At 38.0% G+C, this 18,404-nt stretch overlaps 1 protein-coding gene and 1 pseudogene across 1 annotated transcript in view; one reads left to right on the top strand and one right to left on the bottom strand.

Moving 5' to 3' along the window:
- The window catches only part of ATG10 (autophagy related 10), a 241,794-nt gene that overhangs the window by 28,015 nt on the left and 195,375 nt on the right, over positions 1-18,404 (top strand). The gene's annotated exons all lie outside the window — the stretch shown is intronic.
- Positions 12,296-13,167, bottom strand: LOC103681488 (annotated as a pseudogene).

Genomic DNA, 18,404 nt, shown 5'->3' with positions numbered 1-18,404 from the left:
GTTGTGCTTCAAACCATTTATTTACGCTATTAATTTTCTTAAGAAAGTACTTTTGTCCAGAGAGTGAAAAGATAATCCTGAAACCAAACCATAGTCAAACAATCACAAAGTCTGAAATCTTGAGGAATGAATTAATCGGAAATTTCTTTTTTTTTTTTTTTAAGATTTTATTTATTTATTTGACAGAGATAGAGACAGCCAGCGAGAGAGGGAACACAAGCAGGGGGAGTGGGAGAGGAAGAAGCAGGCTCACAGCGGAGGAGCCCGATGTGGGGCTCGATCCCATAACGCTGGGATCACGCCCTGAGCCGAAGGCAGACGCTTAACCGCTGTGCCACCCAGGCGCCCCATAATCGGAAATTTCTTAATAATGTAAACACATTCTAAAACAATCTTTCTTTTGGTTCTATTCAGTAATAATAATGTAAAAGGTCTATGGACTCATCTATTTCCACACATACACTTAGTAAGGATTCTCTGCCAAAAGCTCTTTAAGAGTTCCTTGAGATAATTTCCTGAGAGGATGAATTTTCTCTACTTGATATCTTAATCTGATGCCTAAAAAAGTGGTGATTCCCAATTTTCTGCTTATTGGCTCTGTTTGCTATATGAACTCTGAGAAATGTGAATTCTTTTGAGCTGATTCCTATGATTCAGAAGTAGGCCAGGGAAATGCAGGTCTTGATCCAATCCACAGTGTCACCGGAGAGAGAAGCCGTGATTTCCCTTCAGGTCACGTGCCAGCTAAACTTTCATGGGGTGGGAGTGGGGAAGTGTCATGGGAGACGCCAGCCCCACTCTTTAAGTTAGTGATTGGACAGTTCATAAGCCCCTAAGGCATCTCCTGCTCCGGGATAACATGACTTTATTATTAGCACCTTTTATTAATCTTTTTCCTGAATATTTTATAATTTTGTTTGCTATTGTGTTTGAGTTTTTATTCTTCTTTATTCATCTTTTATTGTCTTCATCCCGATTTTTTCTCCCTCCCTTCCTCCTTCCCTTCCTTCCTCCTTTCTTTCTTTTCTTTTCTTTTTTTCTTTTCTTTACTATCTTTCCCCTTCCTTCCTTCCTTCCTTCCTTCCTTCCTTCCTTCCTTCCTTCCTTCCTTCCTCTTCCCTTCCCTTCCCTTCCCTTCCCTTCCCTTCCCTTCCCTTCCCTTCCTTTTCTTCCCTTCCTTCCCTTCCTTCCCTTTCTTTCTTTCCTTGTCAGAGAGAGAGAGAGAGAGCCCACAAGTGAGGGGGAGAAGCAGGTAGAGGGAGAAGCAGGCTCCCTGCTGAGCAAGGAGCCCAATGTGGGACCTGATCCCAGGACCTTAGGATCATGACCTGAGTTGAAGGCAGCTGCTTAACTGGCTGAGCTACCCAGGCGTCCCCATCCTGACTTTAATATCAATGTTTCTGATAAATAATGATTTTTTAAAAATGTTGGCTGTTTATTCATTGAATGAATGTAGGTTTCTGAGCCCTTTTGACCTGTAATAATTTGTATGCTTATTCCTGAGGAACTTCTCCTTTTCTTTCCACAAATTTTTTTAAAAAAAGAAATTTTCTTTTGTCTTAAGGTGGAGGTAGAATAATAGATACTCCAGTTACTATATCAGTGACCTAGTAGAATGGGGGAGAAAAAGGTTGGGGAGGGAGATGGGACTGTGTGTGCACGTGTGTGTGTGTGTGTGTGTGTGTGCGCTCTCTCTCACACACTCACGCACATACACATGCACGTGCATGTTGGGGGATGCTGGGGAAGGTCTCCAGGAGGGAGATTCATAATAATAGAAATATCTGTTAGAAATTTCTTCACTGAATTTGTTGAAACTAGTGTGCCAAGAATTAGTTTCCAGGATTTGTTTTTATTCTTGTCTGGCCTCTGCTTCAGGGAGTGGTATGGCTATGTTTGGCTTCTTGTTTGTTGCCACTGCCTGCTCAGTTAGGAAAGTTACCTACCCTTCAGAGTTAGAATTGCACCTCTAACTAAGGGCAGTTTGTTTGTTTGTGTTTAAATGTGGAGGTGAGCCCATAGATAGTACCAGAACAAAACAAAGCCCTGTTCAGAGAAAATCTTTGTACCTTAGGGCAAGGACTACAAACTCAAAAGCCTTGGAGTCCAGGCATGGTAACATAAATGGATCAAGCTGCCAGGTCCAAGACAATATGGGCACTGAGTCCTAAGGCCTGTGCTGAGCAGACTGCTTGTCCTCTTGCCCTTGGAATGACCCAAGGGTTACCAGACCTTTCAAGAAAAGTGAAGATCCCCCCCAAAAGATTGGGGCAGGGGGAGAAATCTCTAAATTTTCAAATATTGGCAACTACTTAAAAAACATTCTTCAGAAATAGGACCCAAACCAACATGCTAGTGATGAATAATGTGTGGGATATGAGCGGTCAGTTGATGATTTCTGGAATTGGTCATGTGTGTGGTATAACTGTGGTTTCTCACCCAGCCCTGCTTCAGTGCCTGCTGTTGATCTGAATTAGTAAAGGGGGCTCTTGGCAAGGCAGATACCTCTCTTGTGAATTTTGGTAGGTTAGTATTTTGCCACTTAATTTCTGCAGCGCTGTACCACTTTAATGAAGGAAATCATGAATCAGTCACTTGGTTATTCCCTTCAAACCTTCAGTCTTTATCTCAGTCTTTTTGTGGGACTGTTTGGAGAGAATACTTATACTGTTGTTTTACTTTATAGGCTCCAGAAATCTATTTTTATTTTATTAAAAAATAGTTGTCTTAAGGTATAATTGGGGAACAACAAGCTGCACATGGTGTGCCCTCACTACAGTGAAGACGGTGAGCATATCCATTACCCCAGAAAGGTGGCTTTATACCTTTGTAATGCCTCCCTCTGCCCCTGAAATTTATTTATTATTATTTTTTTCTGAAAGTTATTTTTAAAAAGAATCTTGTTTATCTCTCTATATAGAGCCTCCTTTAAAGAGTACACATTTGTCACTCATACCTTCAGGTTTGTTTAGAAATACCCCTCAGGAAGGTGGTATACTCTCGTTGAGAGCCTTTGTTTAACATAGTGGTCTGTTAGATATTAAAGATATTCGTTAAGAGCATGGACTTCAGAGTTAGACGTAGCTACAAATCCTTGCTCATTTACAAGGTGGATTTTGCACAAGTTACTTAAGGTCTCTAAACTTCATTTTTTTAACTATAAAATAGGAATAAAATAATACCCACCATACAACATGGTAGTTGTGTAGATTAAATGGGATTTACATTCAAAGAGTTTAGCACAGTTTCTGGCACTTGGAAAGCCATATTATGGTTGCAATTTTTAGTGGGTTGTTTGAAATTTTCAGTGTCTTTTATTTTAGAAATAATGCTATAAATGAAATTGTAGTTAAGTTTTCAGAAAGCTCTGTGAAAATTTACCACCAAATATACTGTGCTGGTCCTTAGTGTATTATTCTGAGTCCTCCAGGATATGAAGAAGAGTGAAAGATAGCAAACAACAATGAATGCATGTAATGAAAGCATTTTATAAAGATTTTCTTTGTTTATTTGAGAGTGAGTGAGTGAGAGTGTGTGGGCACGCACACGGAGGGGGTGGTGGGGAGGAGCAGAGGGAGAGGGAGAAACAGATTTCCTGCTGAGCAGGGAGCCTGATGTGGGGCTTGATCCCAGGATTCTGAGATCAGGACCTGAGCTGAGGGCAGCCACTTAACTGACTGAGCCATCCAGGTACCTCTGAAATACAAATATCTTAAAAACCCATCAGTTTGTAATGTTAGAGAGAGAGAGAATGAACAAACACAGGAGAGAGTGGAATGGAAGAGTCTCCCAAACTAACTCATTGAATATTTTTGGTTTGAAAATTGTTAATCAAAAGGAAAGAAATAAGCATTTGTCTTACATTTCCTGTATTATCTGTATTTCATGGTAACTAAATAGACTAATTTGGTAAAGGGAACTTCCCCCCCCAGAATTCCAACTGATAAACATGGAAAGGATTGTAGAATTAGAAAATCACTACTTTTCAGTCCCTAATGAAGTGGATTAGGTGACAGTAATCAGTGGTTGAAACTATTAGGTGAAAGGTTGATGGGGAATTTACAAAGGAGGGATTGAACTATCATCACCTGAACCTAGTGATTAATCATGGCATTACTAAAAATAGTACATCCAGATATTATATACTTGCTGAAGTTTTATAATATGAATCACAGAGTACAATCCATGAAATATGCTTGCCCAAAATGTTGAGCCTGAATAGAATCCATTAAGGAAGTCAAGTGATAGAGAACCAAGTTAATTGACACCACAGGAAACAAATAGAGAAATACAGAAGTCTAAAGGACAACTGACACAATTTCCTTAAAAAGTTAATGGTTGGGTAAAGAAGTGAGGAGAGGATTGCATCTCTAACTATCTGGTATTGAGGACCAATCCTGTTTTGTTTTTAAAGTATGCTTTCTCAGGGTGCTTGGGTGGCTCAGTCAGTTGAGCAACCGACTCTTGATTTCAGCTCAGGTCATGATCTCAGGGTAGAGATTGAACCCCATGTCGGGCTCTGTGCTGAGCATGGAGCCTGCTTTACATTCTCTCTTTCCCTCTCCCTCTGGCTCCTGCCCCCTACACCACTCTCTGAAAAAAAAAAAAAAAATCCTTTCTGGGCAGTGACCAGTAGGTGGTCCTAGGGTGCAGCTCAGGTCATATGTGAATCACCATGGGAGGGTGACGACCTCCCTTAATTCAGGGTCATAGGTCCACTGACCATGCACTTGGATGTTTTGACAGTGTCAATGTCCTATGGAAGTTTCTAAGTCCTTACTCTTCTTTTCTGAATTTATCTTATTGACCTATAACAAAGAGTTTGAGGACCGGTAATAATGTTTGGACTGACAACGATTACTTCTTGAACTGGCAACAGTTCAGACCATATTTTGAGCAGCACTTCTCTAGATTAAAAGAAATTCAAGAGACATAACCTACTGTAATTTGTGAACTTTATTTGGATCCTAACTCAAATCAACTATAAAAGACCTTTTTAAAGACAATTAGGGATATTTGATTATGGAGTAAAGTGTAAGATGACACCAATTTATCTTAACAAAATAAAAAACAAATCAGGGATAGAAGAAGCAAAATGGCAAAATCTTGTTATGTATTGAATATGGGTAATGCGTATATAGGTTTGAATTTGGTGTTTTTCTCTTTCCTTTTATGTATGTCACATATATGGTTCCTTTTCTTGTATCTTGTCATAATTTATGCTTTACCGTAAACTTTATTAATAATTACAAATGTTCTTAGCCTTATTTTAGATTTAGATCCCCTTTGGTGATTTGTGCAGAGTTTAAAACTTCAAAGCAACTTGCCTTCTAAATTTTTTTTTTTTTTAAGATTTTATTTATTTATTTGACAGAGAGACAGCCAGCGAGAGAGGGAACACAGCAGGGGGGGTGTGAGAGGAAGAAGCAGGCTCCTAGTGGAGGAGCCTGATGTGGGGCTCGATCCCAGAACGCCGGGATCATGCCCTGAGCCGAATTAGACGCTTAATGACTGTGCCACCAGGCGCCCCTAAATTTTTTGGTTTTACTTACTAGATATGAATATATTAGTTTAGGGCCTCAGTTCTGTGATTTGACCTTTCATAGGTTATTGATACAATAATTTCCCATGGGTTTTCAACTTTCTTCTCTCACTTTTGTGTAGCAAAAATAGGAAGAGAGATACACAGATACTGTAAACAAAATAGTCCACAAATATTGAAATTGGATTTTATACAGTTAATATTAGATTATTTTGTATGTTATTGTTAAAGAAGAATTCAAGTCCCCCCCCCAAATTAATTCCATCTTTAGTTAAACCTACTTGATTATATTTTGAAATTTACATAGCAACACACCAGAAATATTTTGATTACTCTCTTTACAGCTTAGGAACAGCTGATTCAAAGGGCTTATTTCCTAATTTAGATAGAGTAAAATTTTACAATTTCATTTTATTCTTAGAAATTTAAGTTGATTTTTAAATTCTTTCCTTTCAGTAGTCTTTCTGGTTAAATTCACATTGCTTTTCCTGAAAACCCTTCACCATTATTCTAATTATATCAAATTCATATTTTTAAAATTTTAAAAATTTTAAAAAATATATCAAATTCATATTTTAAAAAATATTTCAGTATTTTACTTTATTCCATCTTTTGACACTGCCTTGGTAGAAGACCCACCTTGCTGTTCCCATCAATCCTGCTGCCCTCCTGAATTTCACACTTTGCTTATTTGCACCGCTGTCTTTATTTTAAATGTCTTATAAAAAAATTTCACATGTACAAAAGTAAAGAGAATAGTATAAAGGATTCACATGTGCCTATCACCTAGCTCTCACTGTTTTAAAGCATCTCTACCATATATAAAGTGATATAACATATCTCAATATAATTAACTTGGCTTTCTTTTTTCCCCCTGTCTTAAAATTATGGTACTTCAAGTGCACTCTAAATTTATTTCTCATTATATATTAAAATTAATGAATGAACTCAGGAAAAGATTCAAAGACAAATTATTTCTGTGATTTTTTTATTTCTACAATTTTTAAATTTATTTTTTAAATTATGGCTGGGTGCCTGGGTGGCTCAGTTGGTTAAGTGTCTTACTTTGGCTCAGGTCATGATATCGGGGGTCCTGGGATAGAGCCCCGAGTGGGGCTCCCTGCTCAGCAGGGTGTGTTCTTCTTCCTCTCTCTGTCCCTTCCCCAATTCATGCACTCACTCTCTCTCTCTCTCTCAAGTAAACAAATAAATAAATAAATAAATAAAATCTTTAAAATTATGGTAAAAGACACATAACATATAATTTAACATCTTAACCATTTTTAAGTGTATGTTCAATAGAATTAAGTACATTCATATTGTTAATGCAACCATGTTCCAGAACTCTTTTCATATTGCAAAATCGAAACTTTGTAGCCCTTAAATACTAATGGGTATTCCCATTGCTCCCTCCTCTCAGCCTCTAGCAATCACCATTTTACTTACTGTCTGTCTGAATTTGATTATTCTAGGTATCTCATATAAGTGAAATCATACAGCATTTATCTTTTAGCGATTGGCTTCTTTCACTTAGCATAGTGTCTTCCAAGTTTATCTATTATTTCTACAAATTTTGATTTGGGTTTTATGAAGTAGAGAGCTAAACAGAGAATTGGGATTGAATTTCTGAGATGATGACATCTTGAATTGCATAGCCTCATTCTGTTAAGAAATTTCACTTCTTTTATTTCTAAAGCACATTATTATTAAAGAGGATTAAAAATGCTTTCCATGTATATCTGAGAAGACTAGTTCTTCACTATGTCTCAAATTTGCTGATAATATATAAACCCAACTAGATATTTCTATCAGAAACATAATCAAATCAGAGAGTAAATAATGGAATTAGTATTTTAAGTACAGTTACTTTGCATATCCACTTTTGTGATATTTATACATTGAATTGTTGGAATTAATGATTTTAATTTCAAAAGTGAAATGTTACGCATCCATTTTTTTGTCTGTGTACGTAATATGCTTAGATTCTTTGCTAAAGTTAAATGACAATTTTAAGGTTTTCTAAAAGGACATTTTTCACAGGTTTCTTAGATATCATGTTTCTTTATGTGGGTAACATAAATACATTTATTGGTTTGAAATACTTAATTTTTGGTTAACTTTTCTTATTTTTCCTCTAGCTTATTTAAAAAATTATATGCCACTATATTAATGATCGTTTTTAGGGAAGTTGTGAGCATGTCACTTCTATTAAATTTTGGTGTAATGCTGTATTTGTTTAAGCCATCCACTGTGGGTTAATGAAATATTTCTGGGCCCAAATGTCACTAGATAAAGATTAAATATATTGTATTGATATAGTCTCTTGATTAGACTAAAATAGATTTTTTTTTTTAGTTTATCTTTGGAGATTAGGAGAAAAATGCACTTGGAGCACCATGCTGTGTTTTTGTAATAAACATTGAATCATAGTCCGTTACACTAGATTTTTCATTCATAATTTATTGTGTGTTATGATATGATTTGTCACTTAAGCATATGCAAATCGTAAGCAGTCATTTCAAGAAGAACAGGTTGTATCACTTGTGAATTAAATATTTTTGAATATCACTTTTAAAGATTATCTAGAGTATCAGAGAAAGAAATGCTATAATACCTTACAAATTTATAAATTAAAATTTAAATAGTGATAGTAATTTTGCTGCTTAACAATTAAAAGCACATTCTTGGCTAACTGACGTTTGGGTTTACTGGGCAGGGTGGCAGACTCTATCTCAAATATATATATATAGAGAGAGGGAGAGGGAGATAAAAGAGAGAGAGGGAGGGAGAAAGAGGGGGGACAGAGGGATACAGAGAGAGAGAGTATATAGAGTCTAATTTATTAATTTATAATAAACAAAATTGTCAAGTGATCCAGAATGCTCCTGTCATGATGATTCATTTTTGCTTTGTATATAGGCCAATCACAATCGTATGAGCACAGAGTAAGTACAAATTCTTATGTGTAGTTGTAAAACTGAGATATTTAGTGGCATAATCTGAGAGTGGCATACATCTTGGTCTGTAAGAGGGGTAGTCTTACCATTGAGGAGAAGTTACAATTTTAGGTTTGTAGGGTAAGAATCTCTTGCTTGAACTGTGCAATGGATACTGCCAGTGTTTCCTTCACTGATCTCTTTCTCTCTTTTTTTAAAATTTTAATGACTGGCTAGCCTCTCTTTTGGTTGCTACCAGATTACAGTCAAATCTTACTGGGTGGGGAGCCATTCTCTCTCATTAAATAATTCACCTATGTGCTCTGACCTATTATGGGTTATTTTTAACTTGGCACTTGAACTTGAAAAATGCTTATTTCCAAAGCCTTGGAAAAGACCTTCAACTACAGACAATAGTATTATGATCATGGATATTTGTAAAAATATAGGGAAAAAAATAATAAAAAATCATACTACCCTAGTATAGTCGTGGTTGTTTTGGTGAATTTGCCTCATATATCTATTTCCCAATTGGGGTTTTAATGATTATTCTTTTAAATTTATAAATTTGGAGTGAAATTACATATCTATAACATTGTCTTACCTTTTAGGAAAACAAGTTTTCACTTTATTTAAAAATTTTTTTTTTTTTTAAGAGAGGGAGAGAGGCGAGGTGGTGGGGGGTACAGAGCAGAGAGAGAGGGAGAGTAGAATCTCAAGCAGGCTCCAGGCCCAGCACGGAGCCTGAAGCAGGGCTCAATCTCACAACCCTGAGATCATGACCTGAGATGAAATCAAGAGTTGGTCACTTAACTGACTGAGCCACCCAGGCGCCCCAATAAGTTTTCACTTTATTAGGTTTTATTTATTTATTTATTTATTTATTTATTTGTCAGAGAGGGAGAGAGCAAGAGAGAGAGAGCGTGCACAAGCAGGGGGAGTGGCAGGCAGAGGGAGACGCAGGCTCCCTGCTGAGCAAGGAGCCCGATGTGAGACTTGATCCCAGGACCCTGGAATCTTGACCTGAGCCGAAGGCAGATGCTTAACTGACTGAGCCACCCGGGCTTCCCAAGTTTTCACTTTAAAGATTGATTTTGCTAGGTATCTTTTGGAATTGGTTACTAAGTGAATTGTCTTCTACTTCTAGTACTTTTACAAATTATTCTTTGGTGCTTTCCATGTCGTATGACATAGTGGAAATATGGTTTCTTTTCCAGTATTTGTGGCTTCATTTTGGTCATATTATTAGTTACAATTTCCAGGATAAATTGTGTGCTATAGCCGCAATCAAATGTATTCTTATTTTACAGCATTCTTTTTATGCTCGTGACACTCTATAAGTATATAGGGCGGTCTTATTTTCTTCACTTTTTATGAAGATAACTTGAATAAGTGATAGACTTTGGCACCGAAATAACAATTGACCTGCCCAAGTTTGAGCTAGAACTGGAGCAAGAGCTCAGGTTTTTGGACCACTATGGTCCCATGTTTAGTGACGTAAGCAGTCTCACAGATTAGAGTTCTGTGAACCTTGAGCTCAATGTAATCAAAACTCAGCTCATCATGTTTCAACCTCCTCATTTGAACTCTTTGAGTAGGTAGTTTCACCATCCTTCTGGCTCAGGCCATGAACCTGAAGGCTTTCACATTCCTCTGTCTCCTCAATACCTAAACCTAATGGATCATTCCATTAGCTTATTCCCCCTTTAAACATCTTTCATACTGACTCACCTCTTCATCCTCTGCTCTCCTTTCCATTACCACTGTCTAGGTTTAGGTTGTTATTTCTGCTTTCTGTGTCTGATCTTGCCCTCTGCCAACCTGCCTTCTGTCCCACCAAAATGATCTTATAACATGGAATTCCAATCTATTACTCGCTGGTTAAATCCTTCAGTGATTCTTCTTTACTTCAGGATATAGTTCTGGCTCCTTAGCTAAGCATACATAGTTCATGCCTAAAAAAGGTGTACTCTTTTGAGTCTTGCTTCTTTCTTTCAACATTACATTTAGGTATAGCTTCATGGTCTATGGTTGGTCAGAGTTATGCTCCAACACCCAGAGAGTGAAGGGTGGAGTAAGATTTCCACCCACCGGAAGGATCTGTATGTGGGCTGGGGAGCACATTCAGTGTACAGGCAGGCTTCTAGTCTGCCTTGACTTCTAGTTTCTTCTGTGTCCTCTGTGCATGTGTGTAGCCCCACCATTAGCCTAGGACATGAAGATAGCCTGGCAGGCATGCAGGTGGAAGGCAGCCAGGGTTGAGCAGAGTTCAAGTCCCTCTGTGGGTGTCTCATTACTAGAATCTTTCTATTATCTTTCTGGTCGTGTTGCTAGTTGGTTGCTTCTCCTAACTGGGATGGCTACCTCAGACTTGCTACTGAGATTGCTACTTTTACTGGAGACACTGCTGAATGGCATATTTTCTTTCATCTTCAGCTCCGGATCATTTGAGCCTCTCTGGCCTTAGAGCTGTCCTAGCTGTAGTCCAGGGAGAACACCCATCCAGACCACTAGGAAGGAGGGCAGTCACCGAAGGCAGGAGTGCCACAGATTCTTACTGTTTGTAAGCGAATCTCAACAGGGTTTCATGAATAAGTGCTTCTTAATGTGTTATTTGACTTTGGTTGATTGTCAGATTCCTGAAATGGTGGTTGTTAAGCAATTTTGAATAGTTTCAAAGTTGTTTTTTGAAGATGAAGATTTGAAGTCCTGCTTTCTGAGACCACGTGGTGACTTTAATTTGCATTTTCGTAAAAACTAGTTCATTTGAATGTATTTTCACTTGTTTATTAGTTGTTTGGTACCTTTTTTGTGACTTGTACGGTTAAGTCCTTTGCACATAGTCACTGCGTATTTTTCCAAGATTAAATTTAAGCATCACCTCCTTCAGATAGGCAACCCTGACCCCCACGTTTAGCTCAGATGCCCCCTTCTATTTCCATATAATTGATGCACAATTCTATATGGTGATTATCTGTATACTTGCCTGATTCCCCATAGTAGTCTGAAAGCTTGACTGCTAGGAGTTTGTTTCTGTATCCTCACTTCTGTATCCTTGGTGCTTAGCACGATAAGCACTCTATATGCATTTGTTTAATTGAGTTAAAATCATGTAAGTTGCAAGGAGTTCTGCCAGGTTTGTTATTTGTATAAATACATGTCATTGTATTCCATTTCATTGTATAATGTATTGTTTGAAATAAGTGGGTCATTGAGCAGTGTTTAAAAACCTATTTGTTTTAGAAGAATCTTTATTAAATAGCAAAATTCCTTTTTAGTGGAATGAGCCATTGGATACGATATTATGTAATGTCATCAGTGAACTCTAAGTTCGTTACTGCTAAGCTCATTAATAAATTATTTGATCTTTTAGTAGTTTTTGACAGGATTTATCATTCTGTTCTGGTTATACTTAATTCATTTGGTCTTTTCACTGTCTTGGTTTACCTCCTATATTACTCTTCACTCCTTTTCAGTCTCCTTTGTTGTTGTTTTTCTATTCTCTACAACCTCGTAATATTAGCAACCATGCTGTCTATGTCTTATTTTTTTCTTCTTCTTTTTTCACTTTATTAAAATACTGAGTTTATTGTGCATGTATATTTTTGTCTCCCCACCATTCCATTCTCTGACCACCGCTGCTACTAAGTCTTATTATAACATTCCATACATACTTAAAACCAAGCAAAGGGTTGAGTTCCATCTTTAAAAACTAAACAGGCATTTTAGACAACACATTCTTGGCATTGGAACCTGGACATTTATCAGACACAGTAGAGAAAGTTCTTACTTTCATTATAAAAGGGATAGCCAGATATCAACTGTTACAGAAATGAAAGAAGATGGAAAATTTTAACAAACTGTTTAAACTATTTTCTTGAAGAGACTTCGTCCTCTGCTGGAGATCTTCAGTAGCCTTTTGGTCAGTCATCCAGAAGCAATCCTTCATGTAATTGATGAACTTGGCTTCCGCTTTGGGAAAAGGACCACCGTTTTCTATACTTGCTTGCTCTTTTCTTTAATGTCTTCTACAGAACTAAGGCCTTTTGGTGTTTTGGGAGTCTTTTCCTGTTTTTCGAAAGATTCTTTGATCTTGGTGTTGATGGTTTTGACCCTTTTCCGTTCTGGTTTGATTTTTGTACATTTTTGGCTGGAGTATCTCATGTAGATTTCTTTACTGGAACATTTCTTCAGCTTCCTCATTGTCAGAATGATCATCATTATCATCATCATCATCGTCTTCATCAGCAGCAAGTTTTACTTTGGAACCTTGCTACCCCTTCCAGGGGCAGAATGCTTTCCAGATATACTAAGGAGTTTCTTCCTCTTCCTCTTCTGACTCCGCATCTTCCTCCACAGCTACTGAGTGCTGTCCACTGATATGCACAGGCCCTGAACCACATTTCAACTGAAAGACCACAGGTGGTGTTATTGCAAAGCTACCAAGGGAAACTGTAGGCTGTACGGACATTTTCAAAGTTGCAGTGTGACTTTAATTGGACTGCCTTTGTAGTTCATTGCATCTGCTGCAACAGTGTGCAATTCATCCTTTGCACCAGCCCCTACACTGACTATTCTTAAAGATAACTGCTGCTCATTTTCATCATTATCCACTTTAAAGTGATAATCTTTGTCAGCCTTTAGTTCACAACCGAAAAGATAGTTCTGGGGCTTCAGGGGGCTCATGTCCATGTCTGTCAAATCTTCATGGCGTGGTGGCATGCACTTAGGTGGGAGAGAAGGCAGATGGAGATAAATGACTACTGTTCCACAGAACAGCCATGCAGGAGGGGATCACACCAAGGACTGTCTTATTCTCTTAGCTATTCTCCTGAACCTGGAGGTCATCATTTAAATTGCATCAAATGCTAATTACTCCCAAATGTATATTGCCTGTCCAGACTTCTCTCTTGAATTCTAGATTCATCAGTCCAACTTCTTACTTGACATTTCTACTTTAATGTCTCCTCTTAGATCCTGAAGTCAGCATGTCCAAAATTAAACTCTGAATCTTTCCCCTCCCAAACTTACTCACCCACTACCACCCAAACTAATCTTCTCTCCATTGATGGCTACTCCATCTTTCCAATTGTTCAAGCTACTGGAGTTATCCTTACCTTCTCTATTCCTCTCAGACCACACAATCAGTCCAGTAGGTCATCCTGTTGCCTCCACCTTCAAAATATCTAGGATCAGACCATTTCTCATCATCTCCTCTTGCTACCACACTAGTGTAAACGACCATCAACTTTTACTAGGATTACCTTCCTATCTGCCTGCTTCCACCCTTGCCTTCTGATGGAAAACCCTTTTAAAATGTAAGTTATATCGCATCACTTCTCAACTCTAAGTAAAAGCCAAAACATTTATTTATTATTTTTAAAAGATTTATTTATTTATTTTAGAGAGAGAGAGAGTGCATGTAAGCACGAGCCGGGGGAAGAGCAGCGTGAGAGGGAGAGAGAATCCTCTAGCAGACTCCCTGCTAAGTGTGAAGCCCCAAAATGGGGTTTGATCCCAGGACCATGAGATCATGACCTCAGCAGAAATCAAGAGTCAAACATTCAACCGACTGAACCACCCAGATGCCCCAAAATCATTTATAATAGACTATAAACCATGTGATCTGCTCCTTCTTTACCCTCCTTAATACTCTTCTGACTTCACCTCCTATTTCCCTTCCTTTCATTCACAACCATCCAGGCACACCGACTTCCTTGCTGTTCCTCAAACGCACTAGAGAAACACTAGACAAACATTCCTGCCCGAGGCCTCTAAATTGGCTGGCCCGTCTGTGTAGACCATTCTTCTTCCAGATATGACTGACTGCCCACCTTTCACCACCCCCCATCCTTCATGTGTTCATTCACACATCACCTTCTTACTGAAGCTTTTCTACCACCCTTTTCAACATGTTGAACCACTTGGTCTCCCTACCTGCCAGCCTCACTCCTGACTTCCCTCCATGTTTTTTTTTCTTATACTATTATTTACCTTCCAACATGCTCTGTAATTTACTTTTTAAGTTATGTTTATTGTTTAATGTCTCTCTTTCCCAGCTTAGTCTATAAGGACAGAGATCTTTGTTTAGTTTGCTGATAAGCCCAACGCCCCTAGAATATCACCACGTATGAAGTAGGTACACAAACAAATACTTGTCAAATGAATGATTATCTGATTTTCTGTAAAAAATAAAATTCACAATTTGAAGAACTTTATTAGGTGAAAAGTTTTATTTGAAAAATTATGAGAAATTTTAAAAAATGCCGATGTTCTTTTATCCCTTAATTGGTGAATTAGAATCCATGAAAACACCATAAAATTTACATAAAAAGTTAATAAGTATCATTCAAATAACCTCTTCAGGGCAGTCTTTTTAATAAAACTGGCATTTCTGTAAAAATGGAATTTTTCTATAATGATATGCAGTATAGTGGAATTTAATGCATACTTTAGATTTAAAAATAACCATGTAACAGTGTGTTGAGTGGGACCTTTTTATCTTTTTCCAGAATTGCAGCTAAGGCCTTAAGCTGAAGACAAAATAGCCTGAGTAACTAATTTTCTATATTTGGATTGCTATGAATAATCTACTAGCCACTGGGACCAGAAACCTGCCTGTAGAGATTGTTCTGAGGAACCATTCCTGAAGAACTGGGATCCCCAACCCCATCCCAATATGAGAATAGGATTCAGCAGAGGAGAAGTGCAGAGTCTGTGATGGGGAATGATTCCTCCCCCTCCCAAAGCCTTCCTTTCCTTGTCCAAGAAACCGTTTGTAAAGAGTATGGGATGCCCTCAAGTCAGGAGGGTCATTTTGTTGCCTACTTGGACATTTGCTTCACATTGGACTGGCTGGTCTGCCCTTTTCCAGTGAAACACGGCTAAATAGAATTGAGAGTGATAGTACGGGGGGAGAGGACACTGTTTAATCTGTTTAATGTATTCACTCCAGAGAGTAGCTAGGCTTGGCCTATTTTTCCGTTGTCCTGCTCAATCCAGGAGGTAAAGGGACCTCTGCAGGGGTAGAGGGTACATGGTCACTGCCTATATCAGTAAATGTCCAGGGGGTGGTTTCCCTGCATGATCTTCTGAAAAGCCCATACAACCACCCCTTGAAGGAGCTGGCAGCTGCGTGCCTGCCAGAAGCAGGGACACTGACACCCAGTCCGTGTCAGCCAGAGAAACAACAGCAAACAGCAAAGAGGGTACTGTGACTCTATCCAGTTAAGCAAGGGCATAATTGTCCTTCCTACTTCCAATTCTCAAGTCATGGGCTCCTGGAGGAAGTAGTGAGGGACAGCAGTTTCCTCTTAGCAAGATCGTGCTTCGCTTCTCCATTCCAAGCTGCAGAGAGTGTGGGTTGAACCACAGGGAGAAAAGAGCTTCAAATTGATTTTGAGTCTGAAGGCTTCAAAATAACAATAATAATAATAAGATTTAGTTCCAATTGTCTGAAGGATAGAGTTTTAATAACTGAAAATGCCTAAAAAGTTATAGTGTGTACTGAGTTGTTTAAGGATCCTTAACGTATCAGTAAGGTATTGCTGCATAATCAACCATTATAAAACTTAGTGGTTTAAAACAACCATTTGTTATTTCTAAGAAGCTTATAAATTAGCTAGACCATTCTGCTGATCTGTGACAGGCTTAGTTGACGTCTGCAGGGTTTGTGTATGTATCTACAGTCAGCTCAGTGTTGGCTGCGAGCTGTCTTGTCTAAGAGCCTCATTTGGGATGATTTGACTTAGTTCTCTGTTCCAGGAGGCTAGCCTGAGCTTGTTCTGAATGGTGGTGATTGGGGTCCGAAAACGGGAAGTAGAAACACTCAAGCACTCTTTAAAACTTGTATTTAAACTTTTCTTGGAGGCCAAACTCAGAGGCACTGTGGGAAAGCACTACCAAAGGGCAAGGATATGGTGAAGCTTGAAAAATTGGGGTCATTAATGCGGTCAGTCTGCCACACTTAACCGGTGGGAAAGGAGATACCATATAAGAGAGTTAAGAGCAGTTATTGGGGAAAAATTTCATATTTGTGCTCTGAGGAGTAGAGACCCTTTAATCACAGGTTACAACTGATTTGGACTACATGGGCTCCTAATATAGAGTCTGTTTCTTCTATATGTTCTTTCTGATTATAAGTTTAACAGGAATCATTTTTTAATGATTGTGGTTTTTTAGTTTGAGGGTCACCCTGAATTTGATCTATCAGGAGAAAACTGTATACATAAAACGTATGAAATTTGGAGATGAATAGTAGAAGATATAACAAGGAAAGTTGCAAATGGTTGCCTCTAGGTAGACTGACCAGAGTGTGGGGAGGGGTAAGAAAGGGCTGCTGATTTTTGTTATGTATATATATATGCATTTTAGTGCTGTTTGACTTTTTAAAACTATGTGTTATATTATTTTGATTAAAAATAATTTTTTTTAAAGAAGGAAGGTCCGTTTTCAAAGCGTCATCACTGTGCCATTATTTACATATACCTGATTTCATTTAATTTCTGCAATATCCCTATGAATTAGTATTATTATTTCTACTTCAGATGAGATGTGTAGGCTTAGAGAAGTTAAGAGACTTGTCCAGGGGCGCCTGGGTGGCTCAGTCATTAAGCATCTGCCTTCGGCTCAGGGTGTGATCCCAGCGTTTTGGGATCGAGCCCCACATCAGGCTCCTCCGCTGGGAGCCTGCTTCTTCCTCTCCCACTCCCCCTGCTTGTGTTCCCTCTCTCGCTGGCTGTCTGTCTGTCAAATAAATAAATAAATTCTTAAAAAAAAAAAAGAGAGAGACTTGTCCAGTCACTGTTACACAGTCTTTCTGTAAGAGGCAGGGTCAAGATTGGAACCAAGGTGTGTCTGCTTCCAAAGACGACCATCTTAACCCCTAACCTGCAGCTTAATATGTGATTCACTCACTTAGTTTGAAGCTGAAGTTTAATCTGCTCCATACCAGAGTTTCACACTATTATGTAACCCCCACAATGGAACTAGGATATATGTATTGTTTTCCTACTAACAATCGTTAGTTGTTTCTTATCAACGTTTAGGTTTGAAATGGAAAAATATGATTTGAGTAAATTCTTCCAGGGGAATATGATGAATACCCAGCATGTTTAAATTTGCTCTGAGGAAAAAAGTATTTACTTTTACTTAATACTTTGATACATTAGATGCTTAGATTCCAGATATTGGATTATAATAGCACATAAATTTAAATGTTTCTTAAAAAGTATGCTTGTAGCATCTTGTTGTATAAGGAAAATATTTATAATTAGGAGTTCGATTAAGAAGAACTGATCTGCTTTCATGAATTTTCCAAGTTATCAATATACAGCTGTATTATCTTACTTTAGGTGTTAAATGTGATACAAACTTCATATACTAATTGCTTTTAACAGCTGCTGTAGATATTTATTGCAAAATGTCATTGAAAAGACAGATTTAATATATTAGTTTAGTACACATGGTGATTTAAAGATTAGAGTATGTTGGGGCGCCTGGGTAGCGCAGTCGTTAAAGCGTCTGCCTTCGGCTCAGGGTGTGATCCCGGCATTCCGGGATCGAGTCCCACATCAGGCTCCTCCGCTATGAGCCTGCTTCTTCCTCTCCCACTCCCCCTGCTGTGTTCCCTCTCTCGCTGGCTGTCTCTCTGTCACATAAATAAATAAAATCTTTAAAAAATAAAAAATAAAAAATAAAAAAATAAAGATTAGAGTATGTTAAATAAACTGTGTCAGAAATTATAAATAAACTAAAATGTAAAATTATCCTAAAATTGCTAGACAAGTCTTCACATTTAATGTTACATTAATGAGTTTTGTAGAGAGACTGTTTAGAATAAAATCCGTTTTCATCAGATGTTGCACATATGCCTTCAGTGTTTGTTTTTCTTCAAAGTAAAACTTAATGAAACAGCTAATAAAACC

The sequence above is a fragment of the Ursus maritimus genome, unplaced genomic scaffold (genome assembly GCF_017311325.1).
Source record: "Ursus maritimus isolate PB19 unplaced genomic scaffold, ASM1731132v1 scaffold_5, whole genome shotgun sequence".
Taxonomy (NCBI): domain Eukaryota; kingdom Metazoa; phylum Chordata; class Mammalia; order Carnivora; family Ursidae; genus Ursus; species Ursus maritimus.
The sequence above is the reverse complement of the archived record's forward strand: the minus strand, read 5'-3'. Positions and strand labels throughout refer to the sequence as shown.